The following is a 26,384-nucleotide window of genomic DNA, read 5'->3' as shown; positions in this document are numbered from 1 at the left end:
ATTAAACAGAACTGTGTCAGATTTCTCTTGGCTGGCAAGGCAAGAAATAGACTTCCAAGGACACACAGGTCAGATAAATAAGCTTTATTGTAGCAAAGATAATGAAGCTATTATGAAAGGATCCCAGCAATTGATGTATATCAAATGCAAGCCCTATTTATGGTAAAATCAACCTTCACATTCTTGTATGCCATTCTCCTACCTTTATACTATAATGACTCAGGAGCTGCTCTCTTTTAGGTAGAAGGGGATGTTTCCACATTGTTTCAGTAATAGGCTGATCTGATGTCAAGGTTTTGTCTGTGTTTGTGTGTGTGAGAAGAAGAGACAACATGTGAGAACTTGCTGGTATATTCTGACTAATCATTTCAAGATGTACAGGAATAAGAACATGTCTGATGGCATGTCAGAGATTAAGGCACACACCTGGAATCCCATATGCCAGAGGGTCGCCAAGCTCCGGCCCACGGCCTGGTACTGGGACATAGCCCATTAGCAACTAGTCCACACAAGCAGGAAGTGAGCGTGTGAAGCACCATTTGCATAAGCAGCGGGCGTGCACACAAAACCATCCCCTCCCCCTGCCTCTGCTGGTCCATGGAGCCAGAAAATTTTGGGACTGGTGCCATATGCATTCTCATAGAAAAAAAAATTTTTGTATAATTTATTTTGTCCCTCAATCACTTTAGTGTATGATGAGAAGTAGGTACGTTGGAACTACTCCTATAGAATTGTTCTTTTTGTGACTTTACAAATTATTAGTCTTGCCATCTCTTTTAAGCAGAATATAGAATCACTATTTAAAATATTAGATTTCTGCTGCAAAAATCCAATCACCTTCACTTTCATATATTTAAGGACAGACATGGTAACCCCATCAATTTCTATTTGTAGTTCTATAGAATAAAGTAAATGTCAAACAAATCTGGGGCTAGAATTTTAGGAATATTTTGTGCTCATGGTGGTAGACCACTCAAAGAAGACCACTCATAGCAGTGGTCTTCTTTTTTTTCTTTTTCTTTTTTATTTACTTGTAGGCAATGTCTTTTAATTGATATTGTTTATTTATTATCTTCTCTACTACAAAGAACATGTTGTGGGTGTTCTCACAAAATGACATCCATGGGAATTGACTGATTCTTGAAATGGATGCCACATTCAGTACCGGAAGGCAAACTAGTGGAATTGCTTCCTGTTGTTATCCCTCAGCTCTCTAAAATGCTTTTTTCCATCCAACATACTAGGATAAAGACATTTCTGATCCAAGCATAGGGTGCAGCCAATATTATTATTTACCAATAATAACTTAGTCTGTATGTTGAGCAAATAGACTGAATGGGCCACAAAGGAGTTATATAGAAAAAAATTAATTCTCTTAGGGTCAACCCTATCAGATAGACCAGACTAAAAATCAATACTGTGAAGACCTAAAGCAGCTTTTATTAGAATAGCTATCATAACAGAATCTTTGAAGTCTGAATATGGTACCATTCTTTTCTTGAGTCTGGGTTCAGGTTTCATTTCTCTGATAGCATATCTTCCCATTGTCTTTCAAACCCCTTCTTTCTATTCACTACTCACTTATGCTATACAAGTTTGTTCAACAGTTCTTTCCTTACATTTAGCTAGGCCTTCTTGTCTCAGAATGATATAATTCTAATATTGTCACCAACTTAGAAGATTTTAACAGTAAATTAAATAAATGGTGGAAAATAGGGCATCAATGGCTATTAAGGTTGATGATGATATACTATTTCCTGAACTACAGGCAATATCCCTTAAGTACAGCATCAGAAGAGTTATTTGTCCAAGCCTTTGGTTAGGGCGAATGGAGTACCCTTGGATTGCATTGTTTTGTTTCTCTTTTGTTCCTGTCCAGTTCCTGCCATCTTTTATTCTTTTTGTCTCTTATTGTTTTGTCTCTTATTGTATTTTCCTCCTTATTTTTAATGGTTTTTGCTTGTACACCACTCAGTCATTGGGAGTCAGGTAACATACAATAATAACAATATTGCCATAACATAACAATAAATGCCATTTATGGTTTTTAAGTGAGATGCCTACATGATTGCCTCACTCAGCGACTGCATTCTTGGCACTCCTGATTATTCTGCTTAAGTGATCTACCAGGTTGTTAAGCAGACAATGTGAAAGAGCTGCCTGTTGAAGGATTTCAACTCCACATGAGACTGAATCCCTCCCAGCAGAAGCCCTTTTACTCTCAAACATTCCTACAGCCTGCCAAAGGATTTCAGCTCCCTTTCCATGTCCAGAGGAGAAATCCTTTAGTGGGTGCAGAAATGGAGCTGAATTTTTTAAGATTTTAGCTCTGTTCCTGCAGCCCAACAAAGGATTTCCCTCCATTCTGTGTATGGAGGGGAAGGCCTTCTCTGGGTTGCAGGAACAGAATTGAAATCCTGACGTTTTCAGCTCTATTCCTGCACCCTCACAAAGAATTTCAGCTTCCTTTAATCCTGTCCACTCACAATTTTCCCTATCAGCTTTCCCATTGACTTTTTGGAGAAACCACAGAGATTGCAGATAGTGATCACCTAATCATGGGGTGCTTGGCAATTGATCGTAAGTGCAAACAGGTTACCAAGCCTCAAATGGCAATCACATGACAACAAGGATTGGTGCAACATTTTTCAATGGTTGGTAGTGTTGTCCAATTCAAACAGCCATTAAGCAACTGGTCATTAAGCAAAGGCTACCTGTATATTCATGAATTCCTGAATGCAACCAACACATTATTTTGTAGCACAAGAATGCTGGCTAGATGAGATTTTTTAGCTTGATCCAGGAGCTTTTGTGTCACTAGCAGCTTTTTAAAGAGATATGTAGAAGCATTTTAACATCTGTCAAACCTAGACTGGTTTATATTCTGCAAAGCAGAATACTGTTACTTGAAAAAACTCTGTTCCCTCAGCATAACCATTTTGTGCAAGATATTTACATTCAGTTATTATATCCCATTAAGAAATAACTGATGCTAAGAGTGATGTACTGACTACAGGTAGGTTTCTGTGAAATTCGTCCACAGCTTTAAAATCTCTGTTTGTAATCCTTTAAATCAAAATATTCACATTTAATAAAATTGCAGTAGTCCATTCACTTTGTTATTACGGAATCCAGGTTCCATTTAAAACAAATGTAATATTTTGATAATACGACAAAATATGGTGTAAAGGATGTATACATATTATATATTCCATGGGTACTCATTGCCTTAAGACTATAAAACTTAAAGGGGCTGATAGAAGACTAGCATGTTGTATACTGCATATGTCTAATGTATATATTATGTAGTTTTATAGCAGCATAAAGAGAACATTAATACATTTATTTCACATTAGTTATAAAGTAAAAGAAAGGAAAGGAAAACCATTAAGAATTTGTTTTTTCTTTCAGTTAATGTCCACAGGGTACAGTAAAAAAAAAAAATGGGCAGAAATTTCTGTTGCCATTTTGACGTTTTGACCATACCTTGTGGTTACCCCTTCTTCTTTCTGTTTGTTGATCAAGTAGGATTTGAAACATTACAACACACCTTTTTATTTTATTATTATATGTAGGTGCTTGCTACATTTAATATGATGAAAGAGAAGGAAAACTTGTTTGAAGAGTCATACCTGTTTCCCACCCTCCATGCCATTATTACCACAGTTATATTAAACTGTTATTCTACAGTTATAGTTATATAACTGTATATTAAATTATACAGTTATATAATTGTATAATATATAATTATATTATTATATAACAGTTATATTAAATAATGTATTCTGATTCTATACAACAAATGGAAAAGCAGCACATTGCTTCATCTCTGGGTTCATGACTGAAATCTACAGCAATTTTGTGTTAATCTATGGCTGAGAAGTGAATATTTAACAAAGCTTATTGCATATCTTTATAACTCTGGCAGTCTATTCTGGCTAATAAATAAGTATGCTAATGATGTTTCTAAACTCTACTTCATAAAGCAAATAGAAATAGGACATGCTGAATACTTTCTTCTTTGTGGAAAATACCACTAACCACAATTAACACTTAGAGAATGGTATTTTTGAAGTGTATGAGCTACTGCAGAACCAGCTACTGTTCCGCTTAATTTACTATTTCAAGAGATTTTATACTTTATAACTGTACGATCAGGAAATATTTAAATGCATCATAGATCATTGTTATATATTGTGATTATGTGCCTCAGCTTGCAACCCAGCTTTTAACTCAGTATTTCTGTCAGCCTTATTAAATAGACCAGGCAGAAAACATGACCAGATGAGCTAATTCTACTTTATTGGAAGGATACATTAACAGAATCTTGCAAGTCTGAAAATTCTTCTCTCTCCCTCCATCTCCTTTACAGCCCAAGAAACTAGGGATGGTCTCTTCTGAATCTCTTGCCCCGCCCACATTTCTGCTAAGGACTAAGTTGGCTTTTATCTGACTATTCTGTTGACTAAGTTTTCTTGCCCTTTCTTCCAAAGTAATTCCTACATGCCATTACAGTTTTTCTACTTTGGCAACCTGAAGATAAGTGCACTTCAGCTCACAGAATTCTGGGTTTAAAGTCAACCCATCTTCAAATTGCCAAAGTTAAAAAACATGTTAGTATCAAACATTGAGACTTTCTTAGAGCCCTGTAGAAAGAGGTGATAAAGCAATTAGCGATAAGCTAATTGATTGAAATTGAAATTGAAAAGCCAAGTGATTGCTCAAATTCCTAATAATAGCAGTTTAGTAAATAATAGATACAACGGGTCAGGAAAAGCACTGCTATGTCCACGAAGTCACTAGCATAGTTAACAAGCAGCATCAAATAACCAAATAAAAGGGTGGGAAGGAAGTTCTGTGCAAATGACAGGATGCAAAGTAACATAGATGTGAACCAAATTAAATACAAGAAAATAAAAGGGTGTAAAGATGGATTTCAGAAGCACATTGCTATTAAAACCAACAAGAACAAAAATGCAAGAAAAGTAGGGAGGCAGAAGGTTGATCCATTGAGTGATGATAGAAATAAATGAATGCTAAAGGGGAAGGTAGCAGAAAATATTGCTGATTTTTTTTAAATTTACATAGGCTACAGGGGAGGCATGCCTGAAATGACGTTTTCAGGAAAATATGTGTAAAACATATATACTCATCACACTATTTGCTTTCAGAATAAGAAATGTTAAACAGAATTCAGGAAAAAAATAACAAAAGATGCAAGCTAAAAACAAAGTAATTTGCAGGACCACCCCTCCCAATGGACAGCTCCTGTTCCTGGAGGGTATCTGCCCATAAGGCTTAAAAGAAAAGCAAGGCATGTGGGCCCTTTGCAGGAAAGCAACGTTGTTAATTCTGTTCCCAGTCGGCATCTCTGTTTGATTCTGGACTCCATGTGGCTTTGCCAAGTAGGTCTTTGGCAGTGTGTCAAGGGAGATAAAGATTGGTAATTATCCCGAAGGACTTCTCCTGAAGGACTTTTTGCAGCTAATTGGGACTCAGATGTGAATGAACGTAATTCACATCTGTTGCAATAAAAGAGGTTTTTGGGACTACTTGTGTGTTTTAATGAGTCAGGAAGCCTAGATCACAACAGTCCTTGCTTAATGATCTGTGTGGTCCTTGCTTAACAATGGCAATGGGGACTGCTGAGATTGCCATCATTAAGCAAGGTGGTTTGTACCATTGCACTTTATGATTGCTTTACTTAACAAACAGAAATTCCAGTCCCAGTTGCCGTCATAATCCAAGATTTACCTGCATGGTCTCAGTCATTTCAACAGGCTGAACTCACTTTTGTATTCAGTCCACATTAATTGAGTGCTTATTTATTCTTGACATTAAACCCTTCTTGTTTTACATCATGCAGTTCTAAACTACCCTATTCCTATGGCATTCAACTTTTATGTTGCTCCTGGAATACCACTTCTTCTGGAATATATTATTTCCATATAAGAAAACATCTTTTATGCAACCATTTCCACAAACATTCATTCCTTGTAACAAAATGTATACATTTGAACATCTTAATTTTTTTCCATCTATTTTCCCTTTTTTAGTAAATAGTCTACACACATGCAGGTATGTGCTCAGAGATGAGTTTTTTGTTTGTTTTTGCCATATATATATACATAACTTGCAATCATAATTCTATTTTCTCTGTCAAACACAACTACTTTGAGCTTTTGTACATTAATTTTCAGATCCATGCTCTTCTTGAATCATATAAACCATCTAATATCTGCTGCAAATCATTCAGGATTTCAGCCAACAACACAGCATTATCTGCATAGAAAACGATATGGATATTCATGCCTCAAACAACACATCTCTTGACATTACTACAAGCATTCTTTATGTATTTATCCATAAATATGTTAACCATGGAGACATCAGATATCTTTGGCTTAGTGTTTGTTCAATGTTGAGCTATTTGCTAAACAGTCCGTTTATTCTCATAGATGATTTAATTCCAACATTTTCTGCTCTTATCACATTTGGCCATCAATCTTCAACTCCACATTTACACAAAGCATTCCATAATTCAAGCATTCTCTTTAGCTTTCACATTCTTTAAATAACAAACGTTCAATAAAATCTTTCACATTCTTTCATTTCTCAATGACCTGCTGAAATAAAGCCATTACATTTCTCAATTTTCATTTATTGTGATCTGTTCTACACTTTCACTTAGAATTCTGTCAGACACCTTCACAATTACACTTAAAAACTAATCATCCTATGTTTTTGCTATCTTTCCCCTCCTATGGAGAAAAATTGGATAATTGCAATGCACTCTACATTCTACCCTCGAAGAGCATTCAGAAGCTACAATTGGTCCATAACCCAGAAGGCCCCCATTCCCCTCCAAACCCTTCCTTTTTTAGTTAGTTTAATTTCTTTGTAATTTTAATTCATTTTATATTTATAATTGTTATTATATGTTGTTCTATCTTGATGTAAGCCATTCAAAGTCACCTGAACCTCAAGATGAGTGGCAAATCAATCAATCAATCAATAAGTGACATTCTCTCAATTGCCAACTTCATATGCCCATTGCTACTTCAAAAGTAAAGCAATTCCATATTTTACCATTTCCCCATTAACATTGTTGGATCTACAGCCCTATGATTTTTTAATATTCTCATAGTATCCGTGTTTCCCTGGGCACTAAGATTTGTAGTATTTCTTTTGATTCTGTTCATCTTCAGATCACTAGCCATGCCATACAACAGGTGTGCCAAACTCAAGGCCCGCGGGCCGGATCTGGCCCATGGGGTGCTTAGATCTGATCCTTGGGGCCAGTCTAGAAATAGCAAAGGACTGGCCTGCAGTGCCTCTGCTAGCAAAAATGGGATGCATGCCCCACCTGTGCCCCCTGCAACATCTTTTGGCCTCCGGAGTGGTCCAGGAGGCCTTCCAGGCCCAAAACGGGGCCTCCAGATTGTCCAGGAGGCCTCGCAGGCCCAAAATGGGGCCTCTAGAGTGCTCCAGGAGGCCTTGCAGGCCCAAAATGGGGCCTCCGGAGTGCTCCAGGAGGCCGTCCAGCCCCAAAACGGATTCTGCAGAATTCTGCTACTAGCCTATGTCAATAATTTATAGTTCTAGTCTTTTTATGGAGTCAGTTTCTTGATCTGGTCTCTCTCTAATAAGGTGATCAAATAGATCAGGTAAGTATTAAAATACCAAAATCACAGAAATGTATGCCTCTCTATTTTTATAAGTTTATAAAACCATGTCTGCAGAGGTGCGGTTCTGTGTCATGCCCACCATGGCCACACCCACCATGGCCATACCCATCCCACACCCTTACCAGCCCTCCAAAGTCAAACCCAATCCTGATGTGGCCCTCAAAAAAATTGGGTTTTACACCCCTGCCATACAACATATATCTTCAAGCAGGACCTCACTTCATCTTCATCCCAAATCTTTCATCACTTTTATTTTTAATTCTGTTCATTCTGTTGGAGAATGTTTGCACTTCTGAAACAATGTGTATCCCTGTCCCATTTATAAATCTTAATTGTTCTTTGTTTTTGTTTTTTAAATGCATTTCTTCCAGTGGTCTTTTTCTTTTTCTTTCTCAGCACAGCAGGCAATATTTTCTTCTCATCTTTATTTTTACAGCAGTCATTCCCATTTACATTTTTTTCCTCATCCATAGCTTCTTCCACTTCACCATTCTATCAGCATCATTTTCAGGCTTTTATTAGCATTTTTGGCATTCTGTAATATAATTCTTTTATTGCTGTTCCAATCTTTTATTTCAGAGTCCTTTTTTTATATTGACTTAAACATCTTCTTTCTGCAATTATTTTAGTTTTCCTCTCATTTCTTCTTTTCTTTTTCTTCCATTCCCATTTATCCCCTAGATCCCCTATTAACATTACCAAGAAATGGACTGTCTTACATTAAACAAATTCTCATCTACCTTTGATCCTTCACTAATTGTATCATTCTTTTATGTTCATTTTTCCCATGTGTATACTTTGAATAAACTTATGTTTAAACTTCATATTTAAAAAAAACATAACGTTTTCTAAAAACTACTCAGAATGCTGTCATCATTCTTATTCATTCTTGGATTTCCAAATATCTTAATCACTTTTTCTGTGCTATATTATCTTCTTTTCAGCAATACATTTCAGTCACCTAACTTTTCTCTAGATTACATTCAGATAGAAAGTTATAATCTCCCCCCCCCCCCAATCTCATCTGTGGTTCTTCCATTCTTCACTGGACTGTAACACATAATTTTGACTAACCAATGAAGTTATACTTCATAGTTATACTTCATATACTGTGAGTTATACATGTACATTAAATTCACAGTGGTCTGTACAGCACCAAATCATATATTCTAACATATATTTTTAGCCTTTCATAAGCAAACCCTACATCTTATTTTGTCCGTATAGACTAGCCATATTTATTTTGTGCAAACCAGGATCTTTAATGTAGAGACTATTCTGCAAACCAACATGATGTAAGCATCCCACCAAATAAGTAGGCATCATTTATTGACCATATACTCTGGATGCAAAAAATATTGTTCAAAATAAAATGCTCAGGCATATGATAAGCTTTTGCTGAAGAAGAATCAATATAGCTTCTGGAAAAGTGAGTCCTGTATCAAAAATCCTTTAGCATTCTTTGAGAATATAAACTAGCTTGTGGATCAGAGTCTTGTTGAAAGTATTGGTCAATTGGATTTTGAAAAGGATTTAAACAGTTTTTCTCAGCAAAAGCTTCTGAACAAACAGCATAGCAGTGGCTTATGAAAAGGGGAAAGATGAAAAAAAACAAGAGAAATCATAGTAGGAGAAACCAATATAGACCCAATAAATTATATTACGATTTGTGGTTTTTAATTTTGAAAGACAAGCAAGAAGCCTTAATTCGTTCATGATACCAAATAATTTAAGATGGCTGAAACAATAATGAACAGCAAATGGTTGCTAAACTGGGAAAATATTTAATTATTTATTTAGATTTATGTGTTACCTTTTTTAACAGAAACTCTGATATCAAATTATTATTATAAAGTCAAATGTATTTTAGGATGAATCAGTGAGAAAGTGATGCAAAAACTTCTAAATTCGTAAATTAGATTACAGACTATTAAACAAGATGTAGCAACAGTCTTATCTAAACAATGCACTTCCATATGTTCATATAACCTCTGGCAGAATTTGCTTGGAGGTGGTTTGGAGAAAGATTAAGAATGTTTAGGGGGGGGAATCATTTAATTAATTCATCCACTTTAACCAGTCAAATTTATACACATTTTTCTTCTTTTGTTTTTTTTTTCACCTTTATAAGAAGTTTAATATTAATTAATTTGATTAATTATCCCAATTTATTTTTGTTCATTAATTTTAAAAGAGCCCAATAATCTGTTTTCAGTAATTTTTTGTTTCTTTCACTCCCTCTGTTAAGGCTTTAGACTTGTAAATTTTCAATTTGGACATTTTCTAGAACTCTTTATAGAAGATATTAGAAATTCATATCCACCAATCAGTGCCTTTTCCATTTACTATGTTCATGTTAATTTTTCTAGTGACATGAACTTTTTATATGTAAAGACAAATAAAAAAAGGGTTGCTGTCCTTAAGACTCTACAGAATATGCATAATTTGTATGTATGTTTGTGTGTGCTGACTTTTTCCCATCCTTTTCACTGACTCCCTGGATTAGGATGTGGTCAAAATCAGATTGTTTTATTTGAACTATTTGCTATAAGGACTGAAGAAATGAGATGTAACAGGAATCAGCAGAACTATTACGCTAAAGCAGGGTTGTCAAACTTGCGTCGTCACAGCAGCATCACATGACGTATCACGACTTTTTCCCCCTTCACTAAACCGGGTGTGGGCATGGCCAGCGTGTGATGCATCCAGGCTGCTGGCTGCGAGTTTGACAGCCCTGCTCTAAAGCATTAAAATTAGTAGATGGTGTTGAAATTGGAATTAGAATTTTAAGGGCAGAGCAAAACTGTAGTGTGATTTCCATCTTTAAAAATAAATTTATGAACGATTATGGATGTTACAGTATAAATGGTAGGTGTGACTCTTTCAGTTTTCAGACAGACTGCAAATGTCTCAGTTCCCAAAATTTATTTCAATCATGACTGTTAAATAAGAGCAAGTGAAGACGAATACCTAAAGGCAGAAATACTAGAGCTTGTCGGTTCAGGACCTTGGATAGTTATAATAGATATTTATCCAGAGAGGCCTTAGGTTCTGAATTGAGTACCTTGGAGAGCAATTCTACAACTAAATATCAGAAAAAACAACTGGCAAGATTTTATATGCTGATCAGGAAAAGCCTAGCAGCTCTGAAGATCTGGTATCATGTTTTAAAGGGCCAGCACTCCAGCATACTTTTCTGCAGTTGCTAGCTTTTTCTCAAAGTGCAGGCAGAACTAATGAGTAAGGACTTTGGTGTAAAATGTTCTTCAGAATTTTCCAAGAATATTGAGGGACTCAAAATCTACAGGCCTTGCTTTTTTCTGGGATTTATGTGGAGCACACTCCAAGCAAGAGATGTCTTAAACAGGTGCCAGGAATCAGTACTTAATGTTCTTCAGAAATGTTGCTACAAATTTCCAGTATTTGTAGCCCTGGGCTATAAAAATATCTATAAGCATTGAAAGAGAATGCCATATTATTTATTTATACCTATTTATTTTTTTAAAAAAATATTGTCTTTTAAAGGGAAAATAAAATCTGTTATTTATTATTTAAGCCATTTGAACATAATCCTAACTAGCTCTTAGCAGTAAGAGAATGTTCATGGAAAAAGCTTATTCGAAAGAGGTAAGTTTGTACATTAATTTAAAATGGTGGATGTACTTCTACACCTTTTTTTGTGTTTGTCATTAGGTAGATATTTAAGTTGCAATGGAGATTTTAATCTTTGCTGATAATCAGTCACCCTTGTCTCTTAATCTTTTACTGTCTATCCCTTCAATTTATCAACATACATCTAGTTTTGACAGGCCCAGGAGATTTTGAAGCTGGTCATGCTCATGTACTTTTTGACAATATGCTTTCTGACTAGACAATAGAACTCTGCTATTTCCCCACTGCTACTCACTCAATTTTCTGCTTTCTACCATCTCTCTGTTAAAAGCCTTTTTAATGGGAAATAGGTTTTAAAGATTTGGGTTTCTCACTTTGTTGACTTTGTATGCCAGAAGCCCATAATTATTATAGCTATGTAATTAATGAAATAATTTTAAATGTAGAATATTTCTTCCTGTTTCATAATAATAATGATGAATACATCTTTCTTGTCATGGTTTTGTTTGCATTATATGCCTACAGAGTTTCTATTATGAGTTCTGTGTCTCTCACACTATTGGTGTAGGAAATGTAGGCCAGATGAAACAGCTTGGCAGCTATATTAGGTCTTACTTCATTATTTTATAATAATATAAAATGTTACACTGTTTTATAATGAATGCTTAATCCAAAGTAAGTTAAATAGAGACAGTGTTGTAAAAGATTGTCTAACTGCATTAAGCGCAGGTATCAATGATAGCATGATCACAAGCAGTAGTATCATTTCAATCTTAGATTATTATTTGTAAATATTAACCTGCCTTATTTTCTTCAGAATTCTTTCTTCCTTGCACTTGCTAAATGGATGTTGCTTTTAGCAGATTCATTAATATCTCCTTAGAACATATTGTTTTTCAATATGAAAAACAGAACTTGAAACATCATTAATATTTTAATTGGCAAGATTATATATTTAACTTGCATATTTTAACCAATTTTTAGTGTTTCATATGAATTTTCTCCCCGTCATCTTTTTTAAAATCAGAGATAGGTTTTATTATGACTCTTCACATATATTGGTTTTCTAGTCTACAGGAATTGCAAAATGATAGGTAGAATTTTGAAATAAAATAATATTTTTTAATTTTAATTTTTATTTTATGCAATTTATATGCCGCCCTATCTCTGAGGACTCAGGGTGGCTCACAACAGTAAAATGCATAATTACTATTAAAACGATATAGAGTTAAAACCCAGTTTAAAACAGTTTAAAATTCATTAAAAAACCTCCCCATCAGTCCAGGCTATGGAACAACCAGGTCTTCAACTCACAGCAGAACGAGCAAAGGTCAGGGGCCGTCCGGAGCTCCAACGGAAGTTGGTTCCAAAGGGTGGGTGCGCCCACAGAGAAAGCTCTCCCCCTGGGGGTCGCCAGCCGACACTGTCTGGCCGACGGCACCCTGAGGAGACCCTGTCTGTGGGAGCGCACCGGGCGATTGGGGATTGTCACTGGCTGCAGGGGGTCCAACAGGTACCCCGGGCCTAGGCCATGAAGGGCTTTATAGTGATAACCAGCACCTTGAACCTCACCCGAAGGGCAACTGGTAACCAATGCAAGCCGCGCAGGAGGGGTGTAACATGGGAGTGTCGGGACGCTCCCATCACAACCCGCGCGGCCGCATTCTGCACCAGCTGAAGCCTTCGAGTGGTCTTCAAGGGCAGCTCTAGGTAGAGAGTGTTGCAGTAGTCAAGACGGGAGGTGATCCACGCATGAGTAACAGTGCGTAGGGCATCTTGGTCCAAGTAAGGGCGAAATAAAATAATAGTTATAGTTTATAATATGTAGTAACAGCTAAGAAAGCATTTTATCTTCTTTGTTCTTGCTCTGTATTGTAAAATACTCTCACTTTTCCACACAGTAAAAGAATAGTTTTCCTTCATAATGCCATAAAATTTTAAATGAAGCTGAGGAAAGTATGATTCATTCTATAATAGCGGTGAGGAGCATCTTTGCCACTCAGCAGAGTAAAACCACCCACTTCTGAGGTAAATGAAGGGAATTAGGGATGTCTCAGTTATTTATTTATTTATTTATTTATTTATTTATTTATTTATTTATTTATTTATTTATTTATTTAATTTGATTTATATGCCGCCCTTCTCCGGAGACTCAGGGTGGCTTACAGTGCATTAAGCAATAGCCTTCATACTTTTGTATATTTTATACAAAGTCAGCTTATTGCCACCACAAACTGGGTCCTCAAGTTACCTACCTTAGAAAGGATGGAAGGCTGAGTCAACCCTGAGCCTGGCAAGATTCAAACTTACTTTAATTGCAGACAGATGGTGTTAAATTACAGTGCCTTTGTCTGCAGAGCTATCCAGGCTCCTGTGCTTACATAACCTGTGTCAATAGTTAAAATTGTTTTCATTCAAAAATTACTGTTCCCATTTATTACAAGTATCTTCTGGGTTTTCTATGTTTCCTACACCAATCTTTTCTTATTTATTTATTTATTTATTTATTTATTTATTTATTTATTTATTTATTTAATTTTATTCAATTTGTGTACCGCCCTTCTCCTAGTGGACTCAGGGCAGTGCACAGCCAGAACTAAAACACATACCAATACAAAATTTAAAATTATTAAAAGAATTACATAACTTTGGCCCAAATTTAAAACAATTCAAATTAAAACCCATGGACAATTTAAAAGCTAAAAAACTAAAAAAGACTAAAGAAGGGGGGGGTTCACACCAGCCCTGCTTGATGGAAAAGAAAAGTTTTCAGGGCACAGCGAAAGACCCGGAGATCCGATATCCTTTGTATCTCCGGGGGCAAATCATTCCAGAGGGCAGGAGCTGCCACAGAGAAGGCCCTCCCCCTGGGGATCACCAGCTGACATTGCCTGGCTGACAGCACCCTGAGGAGTCCCTCTCTGTGGGAGTGTACTGGTCGGTGGGAGGCTATCGGCGGCAGAAGGCGGTCCCGCAAGTACCCAGGTCCTATGCCATGGAGCATAGGACCTGGGTATTTGCTAATTTTATGATAATAATGAGCCAACGGATGTCGTTTAATGAAGAATGACCTTTTAATGGAGAGGCTGTAAATTCATTCTCTACAGTGTACACCGAAGCAAATTAAAATAAACATAGGAGCAAGCCTTTTTATGTTGCATTTCCAATCTGATCAAGCCATTACCAATACCTTAGCTGATTATTTTTATATTCTTTTAAACCACACAGGTATCATTAGATTAGTATTTACACTTATTATATACAAATCAGAGAAAGACTGGACTTTTACTGATTAAATAGGAAATGATCAGTATTGGATTAAAAATAAAGCATCTGGAATGCTGTCCCTTAAAGAAATCTTCCTAAAACAGTAAGAAGAATCTGAGTGGGCTAAAACACAGCTCAAATGAATCTACTGTATATTTTTTAAAATGAGTCATATTCCATATGCCATTTATTTTCTAGATTATAATAAAATGAAGTTATAAACAAAGCACTTTGTCAGGCATTTTATGCCAGTTTTCATTTTGCTGATCATGTTACCGTCTGAAGGAAAAAATAGCAAAAGACTTCCTTTCAAACTAGTATTTTAGATATTGAGAAACAATGAGAGAAGAAACTATAAAAGTGCTTAGGGTAAGAATAAACAACTATTTTAATGAAAATGGAATTTAGACTGCATTTCTTGAATTGCTTAATCTGGTACTTAGAAATCAATGGAACAAATCCCAGTGTCCAAAGATTGCTGTTGTGCTGTTTATAGCAGCACATAGTTATAGAACTATCAAAAGAATCAAATAATTATTAGGGTTGGATGCAGGTATTTCAAACAGGCATAAAGTATTGAAGTTCATAATATGTACTTGTACAATGACAATAATAATCAATAAAGTCTATAATCTAAAAAAGTAAGACTGCTTTGTGCTTTTAGCATCATGCATCTCTATCACAAACACTTCACACCCAATGGAAATTTTCCATATCCTTTAAACTTCTGCATGCTAATGCTATCTATTTGGTTGTTAGACAAATAGAGCAAGCTTTGCTGACTTCATTTTTATTCTTGGCAGCATGTTTTTATCATAAGGCAGATAGTCATTAATTTACAGAATCAACGCTGGGAACAGCTTTTGTGATCTCATATTAAATTTTCCCCTGAATCCGCCCCTTGGCAAAAATTACTCACATCGTTAAAAAATATTTAATTAGGCTGTAGTTTATACCCATCTCACTGGGGAAATGTTGGAATTAATATGATTTGCATGAATTCTGTTTCTCTTTTTCTGCTAGAGATTAGTTTTGAATTCAGTTCAGAGGGTCATTGACACTGCCAAGGACTCACAATCGTGAAGGTCAGACAGGTAGCAAATATACCCCATGGGCAGTTTCCCTGAAAAGACAGCTCAAAATTACTTTTAATTATGGGTTATCTGAAAGGCTATTTTCTGTTTTTATTTTCAACTCAGTTCATATCTAAGGCAGCGCTGATTAAGCTCATATGAAAATCTGTTTATATGTTTGTATATTTGCTTAAATAACAGCTAAAGTTAACTTTAAATTTTGAAGTGAATAAAAATCTTTTGACTATGATTCTAAAAGAAAATGAAAGAAGAAATTAAAAAATAATGCTGAAGGATGTGAATTATGATTATGCCTTCCTTAACAGTGCATCTAGTTGATCTATTGTCCCTTGTCAGATTAGATACAATGTTTAGGTATGCATTATCTTATTTATTATTTCAAAAGTAGAGGGAAGACCCCAAGGGGTTAAATTCATTTGCATTGAGAGACAGAGAGGGAAAGAGTATTTAATGGAATATTTAATTAATAATCTAATCAATTAATCTCTGCTACATAAATGGTGAGATCTAATTCGTCTTTGCAGCTATATCAATAAAAGAAGAAGTGGGATGGCTGCCCAGTTATCAGCATAATGGGAAACTATTACAGATACTAAGAAAAAGTGAAAGTGCATTAATTCTTAGGCTAGCACAGAAACCAACAACTTTAATAAGGAACTTTTGTAGTTTTGACAAATATAGTATGTCTGCTAGAACTAGATTATATGCAGTTCACTTTGATATATGTTGGTATTAGTTATAAAGTATAATAATTAAAAAAATAAATTATTATGCAAGGCATTTAAAACATTTTTTATAATAGATCCAGAATGCTAGTGAATTGATGAGGTATTTGAAGCCTACAAATAAATAAAAATTAGGAAGAAACAATCTATGTATGTTTGTATGTCAATGTTTCCTTGCTAACTGCTAGGAGTTGTGATTAATGTGATGAATTTGTATTTCTGAAAATATAAGCAGCACCCCTATTTTTAAAGCTCTGTCTCTTTAGAAAAATTATTTCTAAATAATTTTAAAAATTAAAATATTTAAAAATAACAAATACAGAAATAAATGATTTTCATTTCTGTAAATAGTGTTTTAGTAATTTTTTTCTGAATTAAAAAATGTGTCTATTTCTGTGTGTTTCTGCAAAACATCTTGCAGACCTGTATGTAAAGGAAAAAGGACTACAAAATATAATTTAAATGTCCAGGAATTTGAAAAATAGGACATCAAATTAGATAAAAGACTAAATTTATAATCTTTATTGACTTGGTGGAAAAAAACCTCATGGAACTCAGTAGATAAATGCCACTTAAATAAATCTCATGGGTTTACTTCTAAATAACTAAATAGAAGAATTAGAATTATTGAATTCAACTGAATTTACTCCTAGAAGATATTTGATATCAAGTTGTTCTATTAAAGTATAACTTAACAGAAATTTACACTCAGATACTGTATATTGCTATGTCATAGGTAAGCATCTATGAGACTTTAGCCCATGAAGAATAGAGACCTTTGTTACATCTGAAGTTAGGATAGTCTTCAAATTGAAGAATATACACAGAAAAAACTGTGTTAACTCATTGCTATTGCTGAAGGTCCCATATTATTTAGATATACCATGCTTTTCTTGTTATTCTACAAAAACTAAGTGATTTTTTGCTTTTAGAATCCAAATCTTCTCCTTGAAAAATATCAGATCCTTTTCTGGTGCTTCATTTTATATTATACTTCATTTTAGTCTCAGTCAACTAGTTATATTTACCATTATGATTTCTGGCAAGAAAAAAACAGCACTTTTTTTTGTGACGCACAAAATTGTCCAAACATACAGGTATTAATTATGCATATTATGTAGAAAAATAATGCTGCTAACCTTGCCAGCAGGCAGATTTCTAGTCAGTAAATAGCATCCCTCTCCCGCAGTGACAGATTGAATTCTTTTCCCTGTAGGTGACAGCAGTCCTGACCACTCTCACAAAATTACATTGCCAAAAGTCAAAACAAAAACTGCCTTTATTCTCATTTCAACTCTATTTATGATGAGGTCCTGTTTTGTATATACATTGCTTTCCCTTGTTCGGTGGGTCCCTCATATCAGCTGTATTTTGCTCAATATGGTTCTATGAAAAATCATTTCACTGGGTTCTTCTCATGTTCGAGCCCCTAAATATTTTGTATCAAAAGTGAACAAAGGATGCGGGATACAACTGCACTAAATAGATAGACACAGTTCTTCATCTTTCACCCCATCAGTGGTATTTATTCAGCTCTATTGAGGGAGAGGGATAAAATTTTTTGAAGACTAGAACCAGAGTGGCTGTCATTTCATTTACTTCCCTATAAAAGTAAAAACCATGTTTTGAGTAACTGTTTGGGTTAGGAGGAATTCAGTATAACTGCATTTATAAAAAAGTCCATCTCTTTGCCATTTGCCAGAATTAACCATTCTAATGAATGACAGAAGTAAAACAGATTATTTTCTATGCTGTCAATTATCAGTTTAACATGAAAGTTTGGACTTAATAACATTAGATTGACTACATCAGCATCCATAGCAAACCATGATGACACAAATAACAACACATGCATGATAAAGTCATGGTACAAATACAGCCCTGATCAGGGGTGGGTTCTAAAATTTTTTACTACCGGTTCTGTGGGCGTGGCTTATTTTGTGGGTGTGGCTTGAAGGTCATGTGACCGGGTGGGCGTGGCTAGCTGGTCATGTGACCGGGTGGGCGTGGCTATGTGCATAGGGACTACTCAGAGGGCTGAAAAAAGTCATTTCTGACTGGGCCTCGCACTTTTGACTGGTCCTCACACTTGTGACCATCCTCACATTTATGCCCGTGCAGCATTCTTAACAACCATGTCACTCATTTCACAACTGCTTCTCTTCACCATGGTGATAAGATAGGGCAAAAAATGTAAAATGTGAAGACAGTCGTAAATTTGAGGACTGGTCAAAAGTGCGAAGACCAGTCAAAAATAACTTTTTCAGCCCTCTGAGTAGTCCATATGCACAAAAGGACTACCCAGAGGGCTGAAAAAAGTGATTTCTGACAGGTCCTCGCACTTTTGACCGGTCTTCGCACTTATGACTGGTCATCATTTATGCCCATTGCAGCATTCTTAACAACTGTGTCACTCATTTCACAACTGCTTCTCTTCACCATGGTGACAAGATAGGGCAAAAACGTAAAATGTGAGGATAGTCGTAAGTTTGAAGACTGGTCAAAAGTGCGAGGACCAGTCAAAAATAACTTTTTCAGCCCTCTGAGTAGTCCATATGCATAAAAGGATACAGCAATAGAGAGGGATGAAGAAAGGGAAGGGAAATTAGAGCAGGAGTAAGGGTAAGAGGGGGAGGAAGAGAGGAGGAGAAGGAGAAAGAAAGAGAAAGTAGGGAGGAGAAGAAGAGGGGGGGAAGAGAAAGTAAGAAGGAAAGAAGAGAGAGGTGGTAGGTTTGAGGAGAAAGATTGCTGTACAATAAAAAAGATGAAAGGGAAGAAAACCAGCCCCAAACAAATATAAAGATATTAAGATGGCGCTCCCATGTAACACCTCTCCTGCGCGAGCTGCACTGGCTCCCGGTGGTCTTCCGGGTGCGCTTCAAGGTTCTGGTTACCACCTTTAAAGCGCTCCATGGCTTAGGGCCTGGTTATTTACGGGACCGCCTACTATCACCAATAGCCTCCCACCGGCCAGTACGCTCTCATAGAGAGGGACTCCTCCGGGTGCCGTCAGCCAAACAGTGTCAACTGGCGGCCCCTAGGGGGAGAGCCTTCTCTGTGGGGGCACCTACCATCTGGAATGAGCTCCCCCCGGAGATACGGAGGATCCCGGATCTGCGCTCCTTCCGCCGTGCTGTGAAGACCTTTTTATTCCATCAAGCGGGCTTGGCCTGATCTCTTCCCTTTTTAAAATATGTAAATTTTAATCTGTTTTTAAATTATTGGGGTATTTTAATTTGTCTGGGCCAAAAAGTTTAATTTGATTTTATCGGGTTTTTAAATTTTGTGTATTTATGTATTTTATTGTTGGCTGTTCACCGCCCTGAGTCCTTCGGGAGTAGGGCGGTATACAAATCAAATAAAATAAAATAAATAAATAAATAAAATAAGATAAAGAATGAATTGTTAAACTTTAAAGAATAAAAGAGAACAAATATGAATAAATAGCAATAATTAGAAACACACATACAAACATACAATGTATTTTCTTTGAACAGAGTATTTGGCCGGTTCACAAATTTAAACAGTGTTTAGTCATTTCAATTAAATTTACAATTTCTATATTTCCTTTTTGCCATATTTATTCCTCATCTATTTTTGTAAAAAACCAATATTACCCTTCATCCTCATCTCTAATCTTAATCAAATTCAATTTTTCCCTTCTATTCTATATTATACCCCTTCGCATTGTCATCTATTTTTATATCCATCCTCACACTGGTTAATTATGTAATATTACAGTTGTTTAATATAAATTCAACATTTTAATATAAATCAATTAGTTATATAACTATCTTTTTTGTATATTAATCAATATGAACATGAATATTCCAATTATTTCCATCATGCAATCCAATTTCTTACAAATCAATTAATTATATTTACCAATAATAATAAACCAAATAATTTCCCCCATATATTCCTCCAAACCACAACTTAACCATTTCTGCTTTCAACACAATATACAATTAATAGTATCTCAATTATTACAATTTCCTAGTTAAATAGAGCTTTTTTTCTTTTGTGTTTTAAAATCTTGAACTCTCCTCTTTTGCCCTAAATTTCCCATTGTTTGCAGTTTTGCACCTACCTTTTTTGGTGAGGAAAAAGAAATCTCTCTCTGCCTCATTTTGTCACATTGCAGCAAAGACCCTGCTTTATTTTCGGTTTCGTTTTTTCAGCATAGCTAGGGGAAAAAAATCTGCTCCAGGACTCTTTGCAGCTAGCAACAGAGCTCTGAGCAAAACAGCTGAGAGCAAATCAGCTGAGAGTCGGGAGACCAATCTAATCAACTTGTGCTAATTAATCTATGCTGAAGCTGAAGGGGGCTGTTTTTTCTATTTTTGCAGGCACCGGTCTACTCATTTGTTTTCTTTTAGCACTGATCAGCTGTAGGGCGGCCCTTTGAAGCCCCATGGCAAGAGTTTAAACAGTTTTTTTCCCTCTAGCCATCAGCTGGGAGCCTGGGACTCAGGAGGAAGCATAGATTAGGAGTGGGCGGGGTAAGTGACCGGCGACTGGGCCGGGAACCGGTTCGGGGGCGTGGCCAGCCAATCTTATTACCGGTTCTCCGAACTATTAAATTTTTTTACTACCAGTTCCTGTGAAACGTTGCGAACCGGGAGCAACCCACCACTGGCCCTGATATACTTACTGTACATCTCCCCCACCCCAAGTGCATAACTCACAGGATTTCCATAATGATGTCATGATGCAAGTTTTGTGAATTGTCCCCATCCACTCTTTTTACCTTTCCTTTCGTGGATACCCATGTTGAACTCAACTAATATACAGTTTTAGTAAAATATGACCACTTCTCTGAATCTATAAAACTAAATCTCCTTATAAAATGCAAACAGCTTTTGTTTTAAATGCTGTGTACTTGGTATGGGTTAAAAATTAGATGAATTCACTCTTGTTTTGAGGATGAACTTTCATTTTACAACTCGGTCCTGTGTGGTTGAGAGTTGGCTGGTGTATAACAACACACTGTGCTAGAGTAATTTTGCTAATGCAGTATGATAACTATGTTCACTTCTCAAGCTTCCTCAAGATGTTTGGATAATGGAAGGACACAAGATGAATGTTGCTGTACTGACAGCGTTCATTCTTGCAAATACGTATCACGTTAATGTTCAAAACCATTATGCAACACTGAAGAGATGTTAAAAAGAATACATTCATAGACAAATGCACATCTTTATACACCCATTTTTCCAATATAGCCCCTGCTACCTCAATATCTATGTTAAACTGAAGTATAATTACAACAGAAAGACAGATGACCATTAGATGGCAGCAAAGAATTACAGAAAACTGGATCACATTGATGCCATCTAGTGGCCATTTGTATTTTTGCAGTCAGTTTAGGGAAATTCAGACACAAGTAGCTGGTTAAATTTCCATCTGTAAACCCATACATAATTATTTATCCATCTGCATTTTTTTTCTTCATAATGAAATGCATATTGTGGGATAAATTCCACTTTAAAATTTTAGAGCTAAACTAAATAGGAAGCTGACTTCCATGATAGTTTCTGTTCTTTTTTTAAATCTCTACCTCCCAATTTCAGTGATTCTATCAAAAGGCAATTGAAAGTCAGGAAAAATATTTCTTACAACCAGGTTTGACTTTTCATCACCTGTTTAGTATAGAGCAATAATTTTAAATTCTAAATATTGCATTTAAATTCAGGTATATAAAAACATATTAGCTCACAACAAGAGTGAAAAAAGTTGTGTTTTCTTAATGATGCAAAGGCAATAGCAGATTCTGGAAATATTAACCATGAATTTTGTAAAACCAATCATGAAACAACACTGGTACTCAATTTATTTACTGACTATTTCACCATCTTTGAAATAGCTGATTTGCCTCAAAAATAAAGCATCGCAACAGTTTGCTCCAGCCCTTAATGTTATTTTATCTATTCATGATATATAGACGCTGTACAAATAATATACAAGGACAAGGCTGGTAGCTCAATCTATCAAAAAGATCTAAAGAATAGTCCAGACTCTATTGATGTCAATAAACATTAGCCAATCTGACTTTAACAGAGGTAGTATTACAGCCAGTATAACACAGAGAAATTCTATTATGAAAGGACTAAACTGATTTCCTTTTCAAGGAAAGTATTTTCTTATTTACCAAATATAAACTGGGGTAGACACTCCACATGCAAATCTAATTACCTTCATTGCCAGACTGTAAGGTTCTAAAGCAGAAGGTTGGGCAGCCGGGTTTTGGGGGAGGGAAATGGCAGGTTGGCATCCCTAGCTTCTACATTTTTAGCCCATGTTATATTGTTTTGACATAATTATTTGACATAATAGTACAGCTGTCAAAGAATTCGCATACAGATTCTAGCTTTGTGCTATAGAAACATTGATGAATAACAATTGCATTTAGATGTCACCAAATGATTTGCGTTTCTACAAATAAGAAACCGATCTGGCCTCTGGGTTTCCTGTGCTTCCCTCTTTTCACTCTAAGATGAAGCTAACTTTCTTTTAACCTAGAATTCCAATAAACATCTAAAATAGTTCATTTCTTTTGGTCATAATTACAAATATTCCTTCTTCCTGTGTGTCTCATCAAAAATTATTAATTTTTTTACCTATTACCATTATCACTGTTCTGTAATTACACCTGGGATGGGAACCTGCAAATTTCAACTTTGTTCCATTTCAGTTCCCAGGAGCCTAGCCTAAGTGTTTCAGCAAGGTTACCCATCTTTAATCTATATGGCCTTCACTTGATTAAGCACAGCCCTTGCATTTTGTAATAACATTTCAGTATCGTCTGATTTTTCAGTCTATATAATATTAAGATGTGGGACCTATTTCAAATATTTTGAGCCTAAAAATTTGTTCAGTGTCTTCATAATGATATATCTCACTGCATGGTATGAAGTCAAACTTACTGGCATCATTTAGATTGAAATTTGCTTTTTACGAAATACAGTAAATCTACTATATATGTAGAGTCCTTCACAAGATTATTGCCAACCAGCACAGATAATATGCAGCAAGAATGTAGACACTGGATAGGTAATCAGATCTGATGTAAGAAGCTTCTATGTTTTTATTATTTTATTATTGCCTTTTTAATGTTTTTGTTTTGTTTTACTAAATCATGCTGTCTGCCTTTAAAATGTACAAAGCACTATGGCTTCAACTGAAATTTTCACTCAGTTCAGAATATAATTGTTAGCAAATGATTATTTAGTTATTAAAACATTTATGAAGGGATCTCTGGGATAGTGTGCAAACTAAACTCAGGAATCAAAATTACAATACCTTACAAAACCTAAAATTATCTTAGGCATGATGGCTGATATGAGGGAGAGGATGAGGGACAATATTTTTCCCCCACTGATCAAGATTATTGTAGCAACCAGCTACAAGGAGTGGTCCAATCTTGGCAACTTTAAGACTTATGGAATTCAATTTCTATAACTGCTGGGTGGGTGGGGAATTCTGGGAGTTGAAGTCAAGTCTTAAAAGTCACTAAGGTTTGACATTCCTGAGTTAAGTAGTTGAAAAAAAGGGAAATTGCTGATGGAAGGGAAAAAACTTATAGGATGATGGTAGAGGAAGGAGATTTTTAGAGCTTTTGTAAAAGGATCTGTCCCATTATGATGTTATCAAGAGCAAAGGTAAGCTTTGTGAGAACCAATTTTGAACTGAAACAGAAGCCCCATTTCTAAAACTTCTCTCTTAATGGTGAACTTTTGAATTTGCTTAATGTTTTGTCTTTATTAAAAATGTGGAGTTGGAAAGCCTGGGCTTTATTATATTTTATGTTATTCTATTTATTCAATTTTTATAGCCACCCATCTCCCATCCAATTGATTCTGGGTGGTGAACAATATCACAATAACCATAAAAACATAAAGATAGTTAAAATTATACATATAAGCAAGATTATGAGAATCATAATAATTACATAAAAATTAACAGTGCAACCAGGTAATGGGGCCCTTAACACTTCCGGAACCCCAGGCTCATGCACATAACCAGGTCTTTAGAGCAAGGGTGAAATGCACTTACCTTCACTACCGGATCGCAAATGTGAACGCATGCGCAGAGGGTCAAAAACGGGATGTGATGACATCCGGGAGGGTAGGCAGAGCCTCCCGCCACCAGTCCTATTGTATTGTGCAAGCCGGATAGATCCGGCTGGATTTCACCACTGCTTTAGAACCTTCAAAAAACTAACAGGGTTGGGGTCATTCTGAGATCTCATGGAAGAATGTTGCAGAGGGCAGGTGCTACTGCTGAGAAGGCACACCTCCTGGTCCACCACCACAGCCAGCATTTCTTGGCTGAAAGGGACTGCAGCATTCCCAATCTATTAGATTGATTCGGACAGGTAGAAAATATTGGGAGAAGATGTTCCCTTATTTAAACTCGTCCCAAGCTTTAAAGGTAACAACCAGCACCTTGAATTGCACCTGGAAACAAACAAACAGGAGCCATTGCAACTCCTGCAATAGTGGTGTAACTTGTGCTATATAATTGGCATCATTAACTAGCCATGCAACTGCATTTTCCAAATGCTTTTCAAGGGCAGCCCCATTTAAAGTGCATTACAGTAGTCCAGTCAAGCGGTAATGAGGGCATGAATGACTATGAGCAAAGCCTCCTAGCTCAGGTACTTTTCTTTATACCTGTCAGATAAACTTTCTTCCAATCCACAGGAGACCAAAAATTGATTAAAGGCCTGCCTCCATTATGACACCCATAAAAAGGAATAGGGCCATCTTGACTGTTTTGATCCCCACTCCCATCCCAGATACCCCTGTTTGCCATACTCTCCAAATATGTTGAATTTAAACTTCTACAATTCTGTAGGCACTTCTGTTTCCTATCATGGTATTCTAAAAGCAACATCTATTTTTGTACTAAACAAGTTTATAATATAATAAACATAACAGTTTATAATAATAGTTCATAATAAACATATCGGTTTCCTGATATTTCCAGAAAGCCCAAGAAAAGTTCATTCTGGCAGTTGCAAGTCTCTGGCCGTTAAGTGAGGCAATCCTGATCTAGATGGACAGTAATTCCATCTATGGTTAGGGTTAGGGTTAGGGTTAGGGTTAGGATAATTTCATATGTTTATATAAAACCCGTAGACAGAGGTTGCTGTATACACTTCATGAAAAGGTGCAAAAAGAGAAGTAAGTAAACAACAGAAGATGTGCTGAAGGTAAACAAGTTAGTTAAAAAAATTAAGCTATTCATGGAGGACTAAAATTGATACTATGATGGACATATTTTATACTCAATCCAGGTTCAAAGGCAGCAGATTGGAAAGCTTGAGCAGAGCAGGGAAAGCTTGTTTGCCCTTCTATTCCTCTTGTGAGTTTTCCAGAAACTCTGTATCTCTGTATTATTTTGATAAAAAATGCTGGGGCATAACCTCATGTATAAACACATTTCAAACGATCACTTGAAGCAAAACATCTGTGTTGAATTTGGGGAGCAATAATCTGACTGCCCAATTGAATAGATTGTTCCAGCACAGAAAGAGCTTACCATAAAAATTCTGCATTTTTAAAGTATCTGTGTTTCAAACATTTGTGGGTTTTTTCTGTAAGGAAACTGATGGAAACCTATTGCAAGTATGTTTTTCTTTATATATTCAGAGAACATGAAATATTATGAATAATCTTCTAGAAAACCCTAAGTATGTGTCCATGTATTAGCTTGTACTATTTTGTTTCCCTTAGCTGACAAAAGTGAACTTTTGAAAAAAGGAAAATCAGTAGTTCAACACAGAAACGCGTGCAAAGTTGTTAAATGCAATTGCAAAATAAGAACAGCTTCCCTCAGTATGATCAGTGTTTGAAAAAAAAGACAGCTAGCAAACTGTCCATCATATGATGAAATTTGACAGTAGGGATTATAGCTTTGATGGACCAGAACAGCTAATAGAAGAAGCTGACATTTTTGAAACCCTGCTAATTAAGGGTTCCTTCCTTAATATT

At 35.9% G+C, this 26,384-nt stretch overlaps 1 protein-coding gene across 20 annotated transcripts in view; it reads left to right on the top strand.

The window, feature by feature from the left end:
• The window catches only part of NPAS3 (neuronal PAS domain protein 3), a 741,221-nt gene that overhangs the window by 593,184 nt on the left and 121,653 nt on the right, over positions 1–26,384 (top strand). The gene's annotated exons all lie outside the window — the stretch shown is intronic.

The sequence above is a fragment of the Pantherophis guttatus genome, chromosome 1 (assembly GCF_059756535.1).
Source record: "Pantherophis guttatus breed Tessera chromosome 1, ASM5975653v1, whole genome shotgun sequence".
NCBI classification, from domain to species: Eukaryota; Metazoa; Chordata; class Lepidosauria; order Squamata; family Colubridae; genus Pantherophis; species Pantherophis guttatus.
Note: the sequence above shows the minus strand (reverse complement) of the source record. Positions and strands in the feature narration are given on the sequence as shown.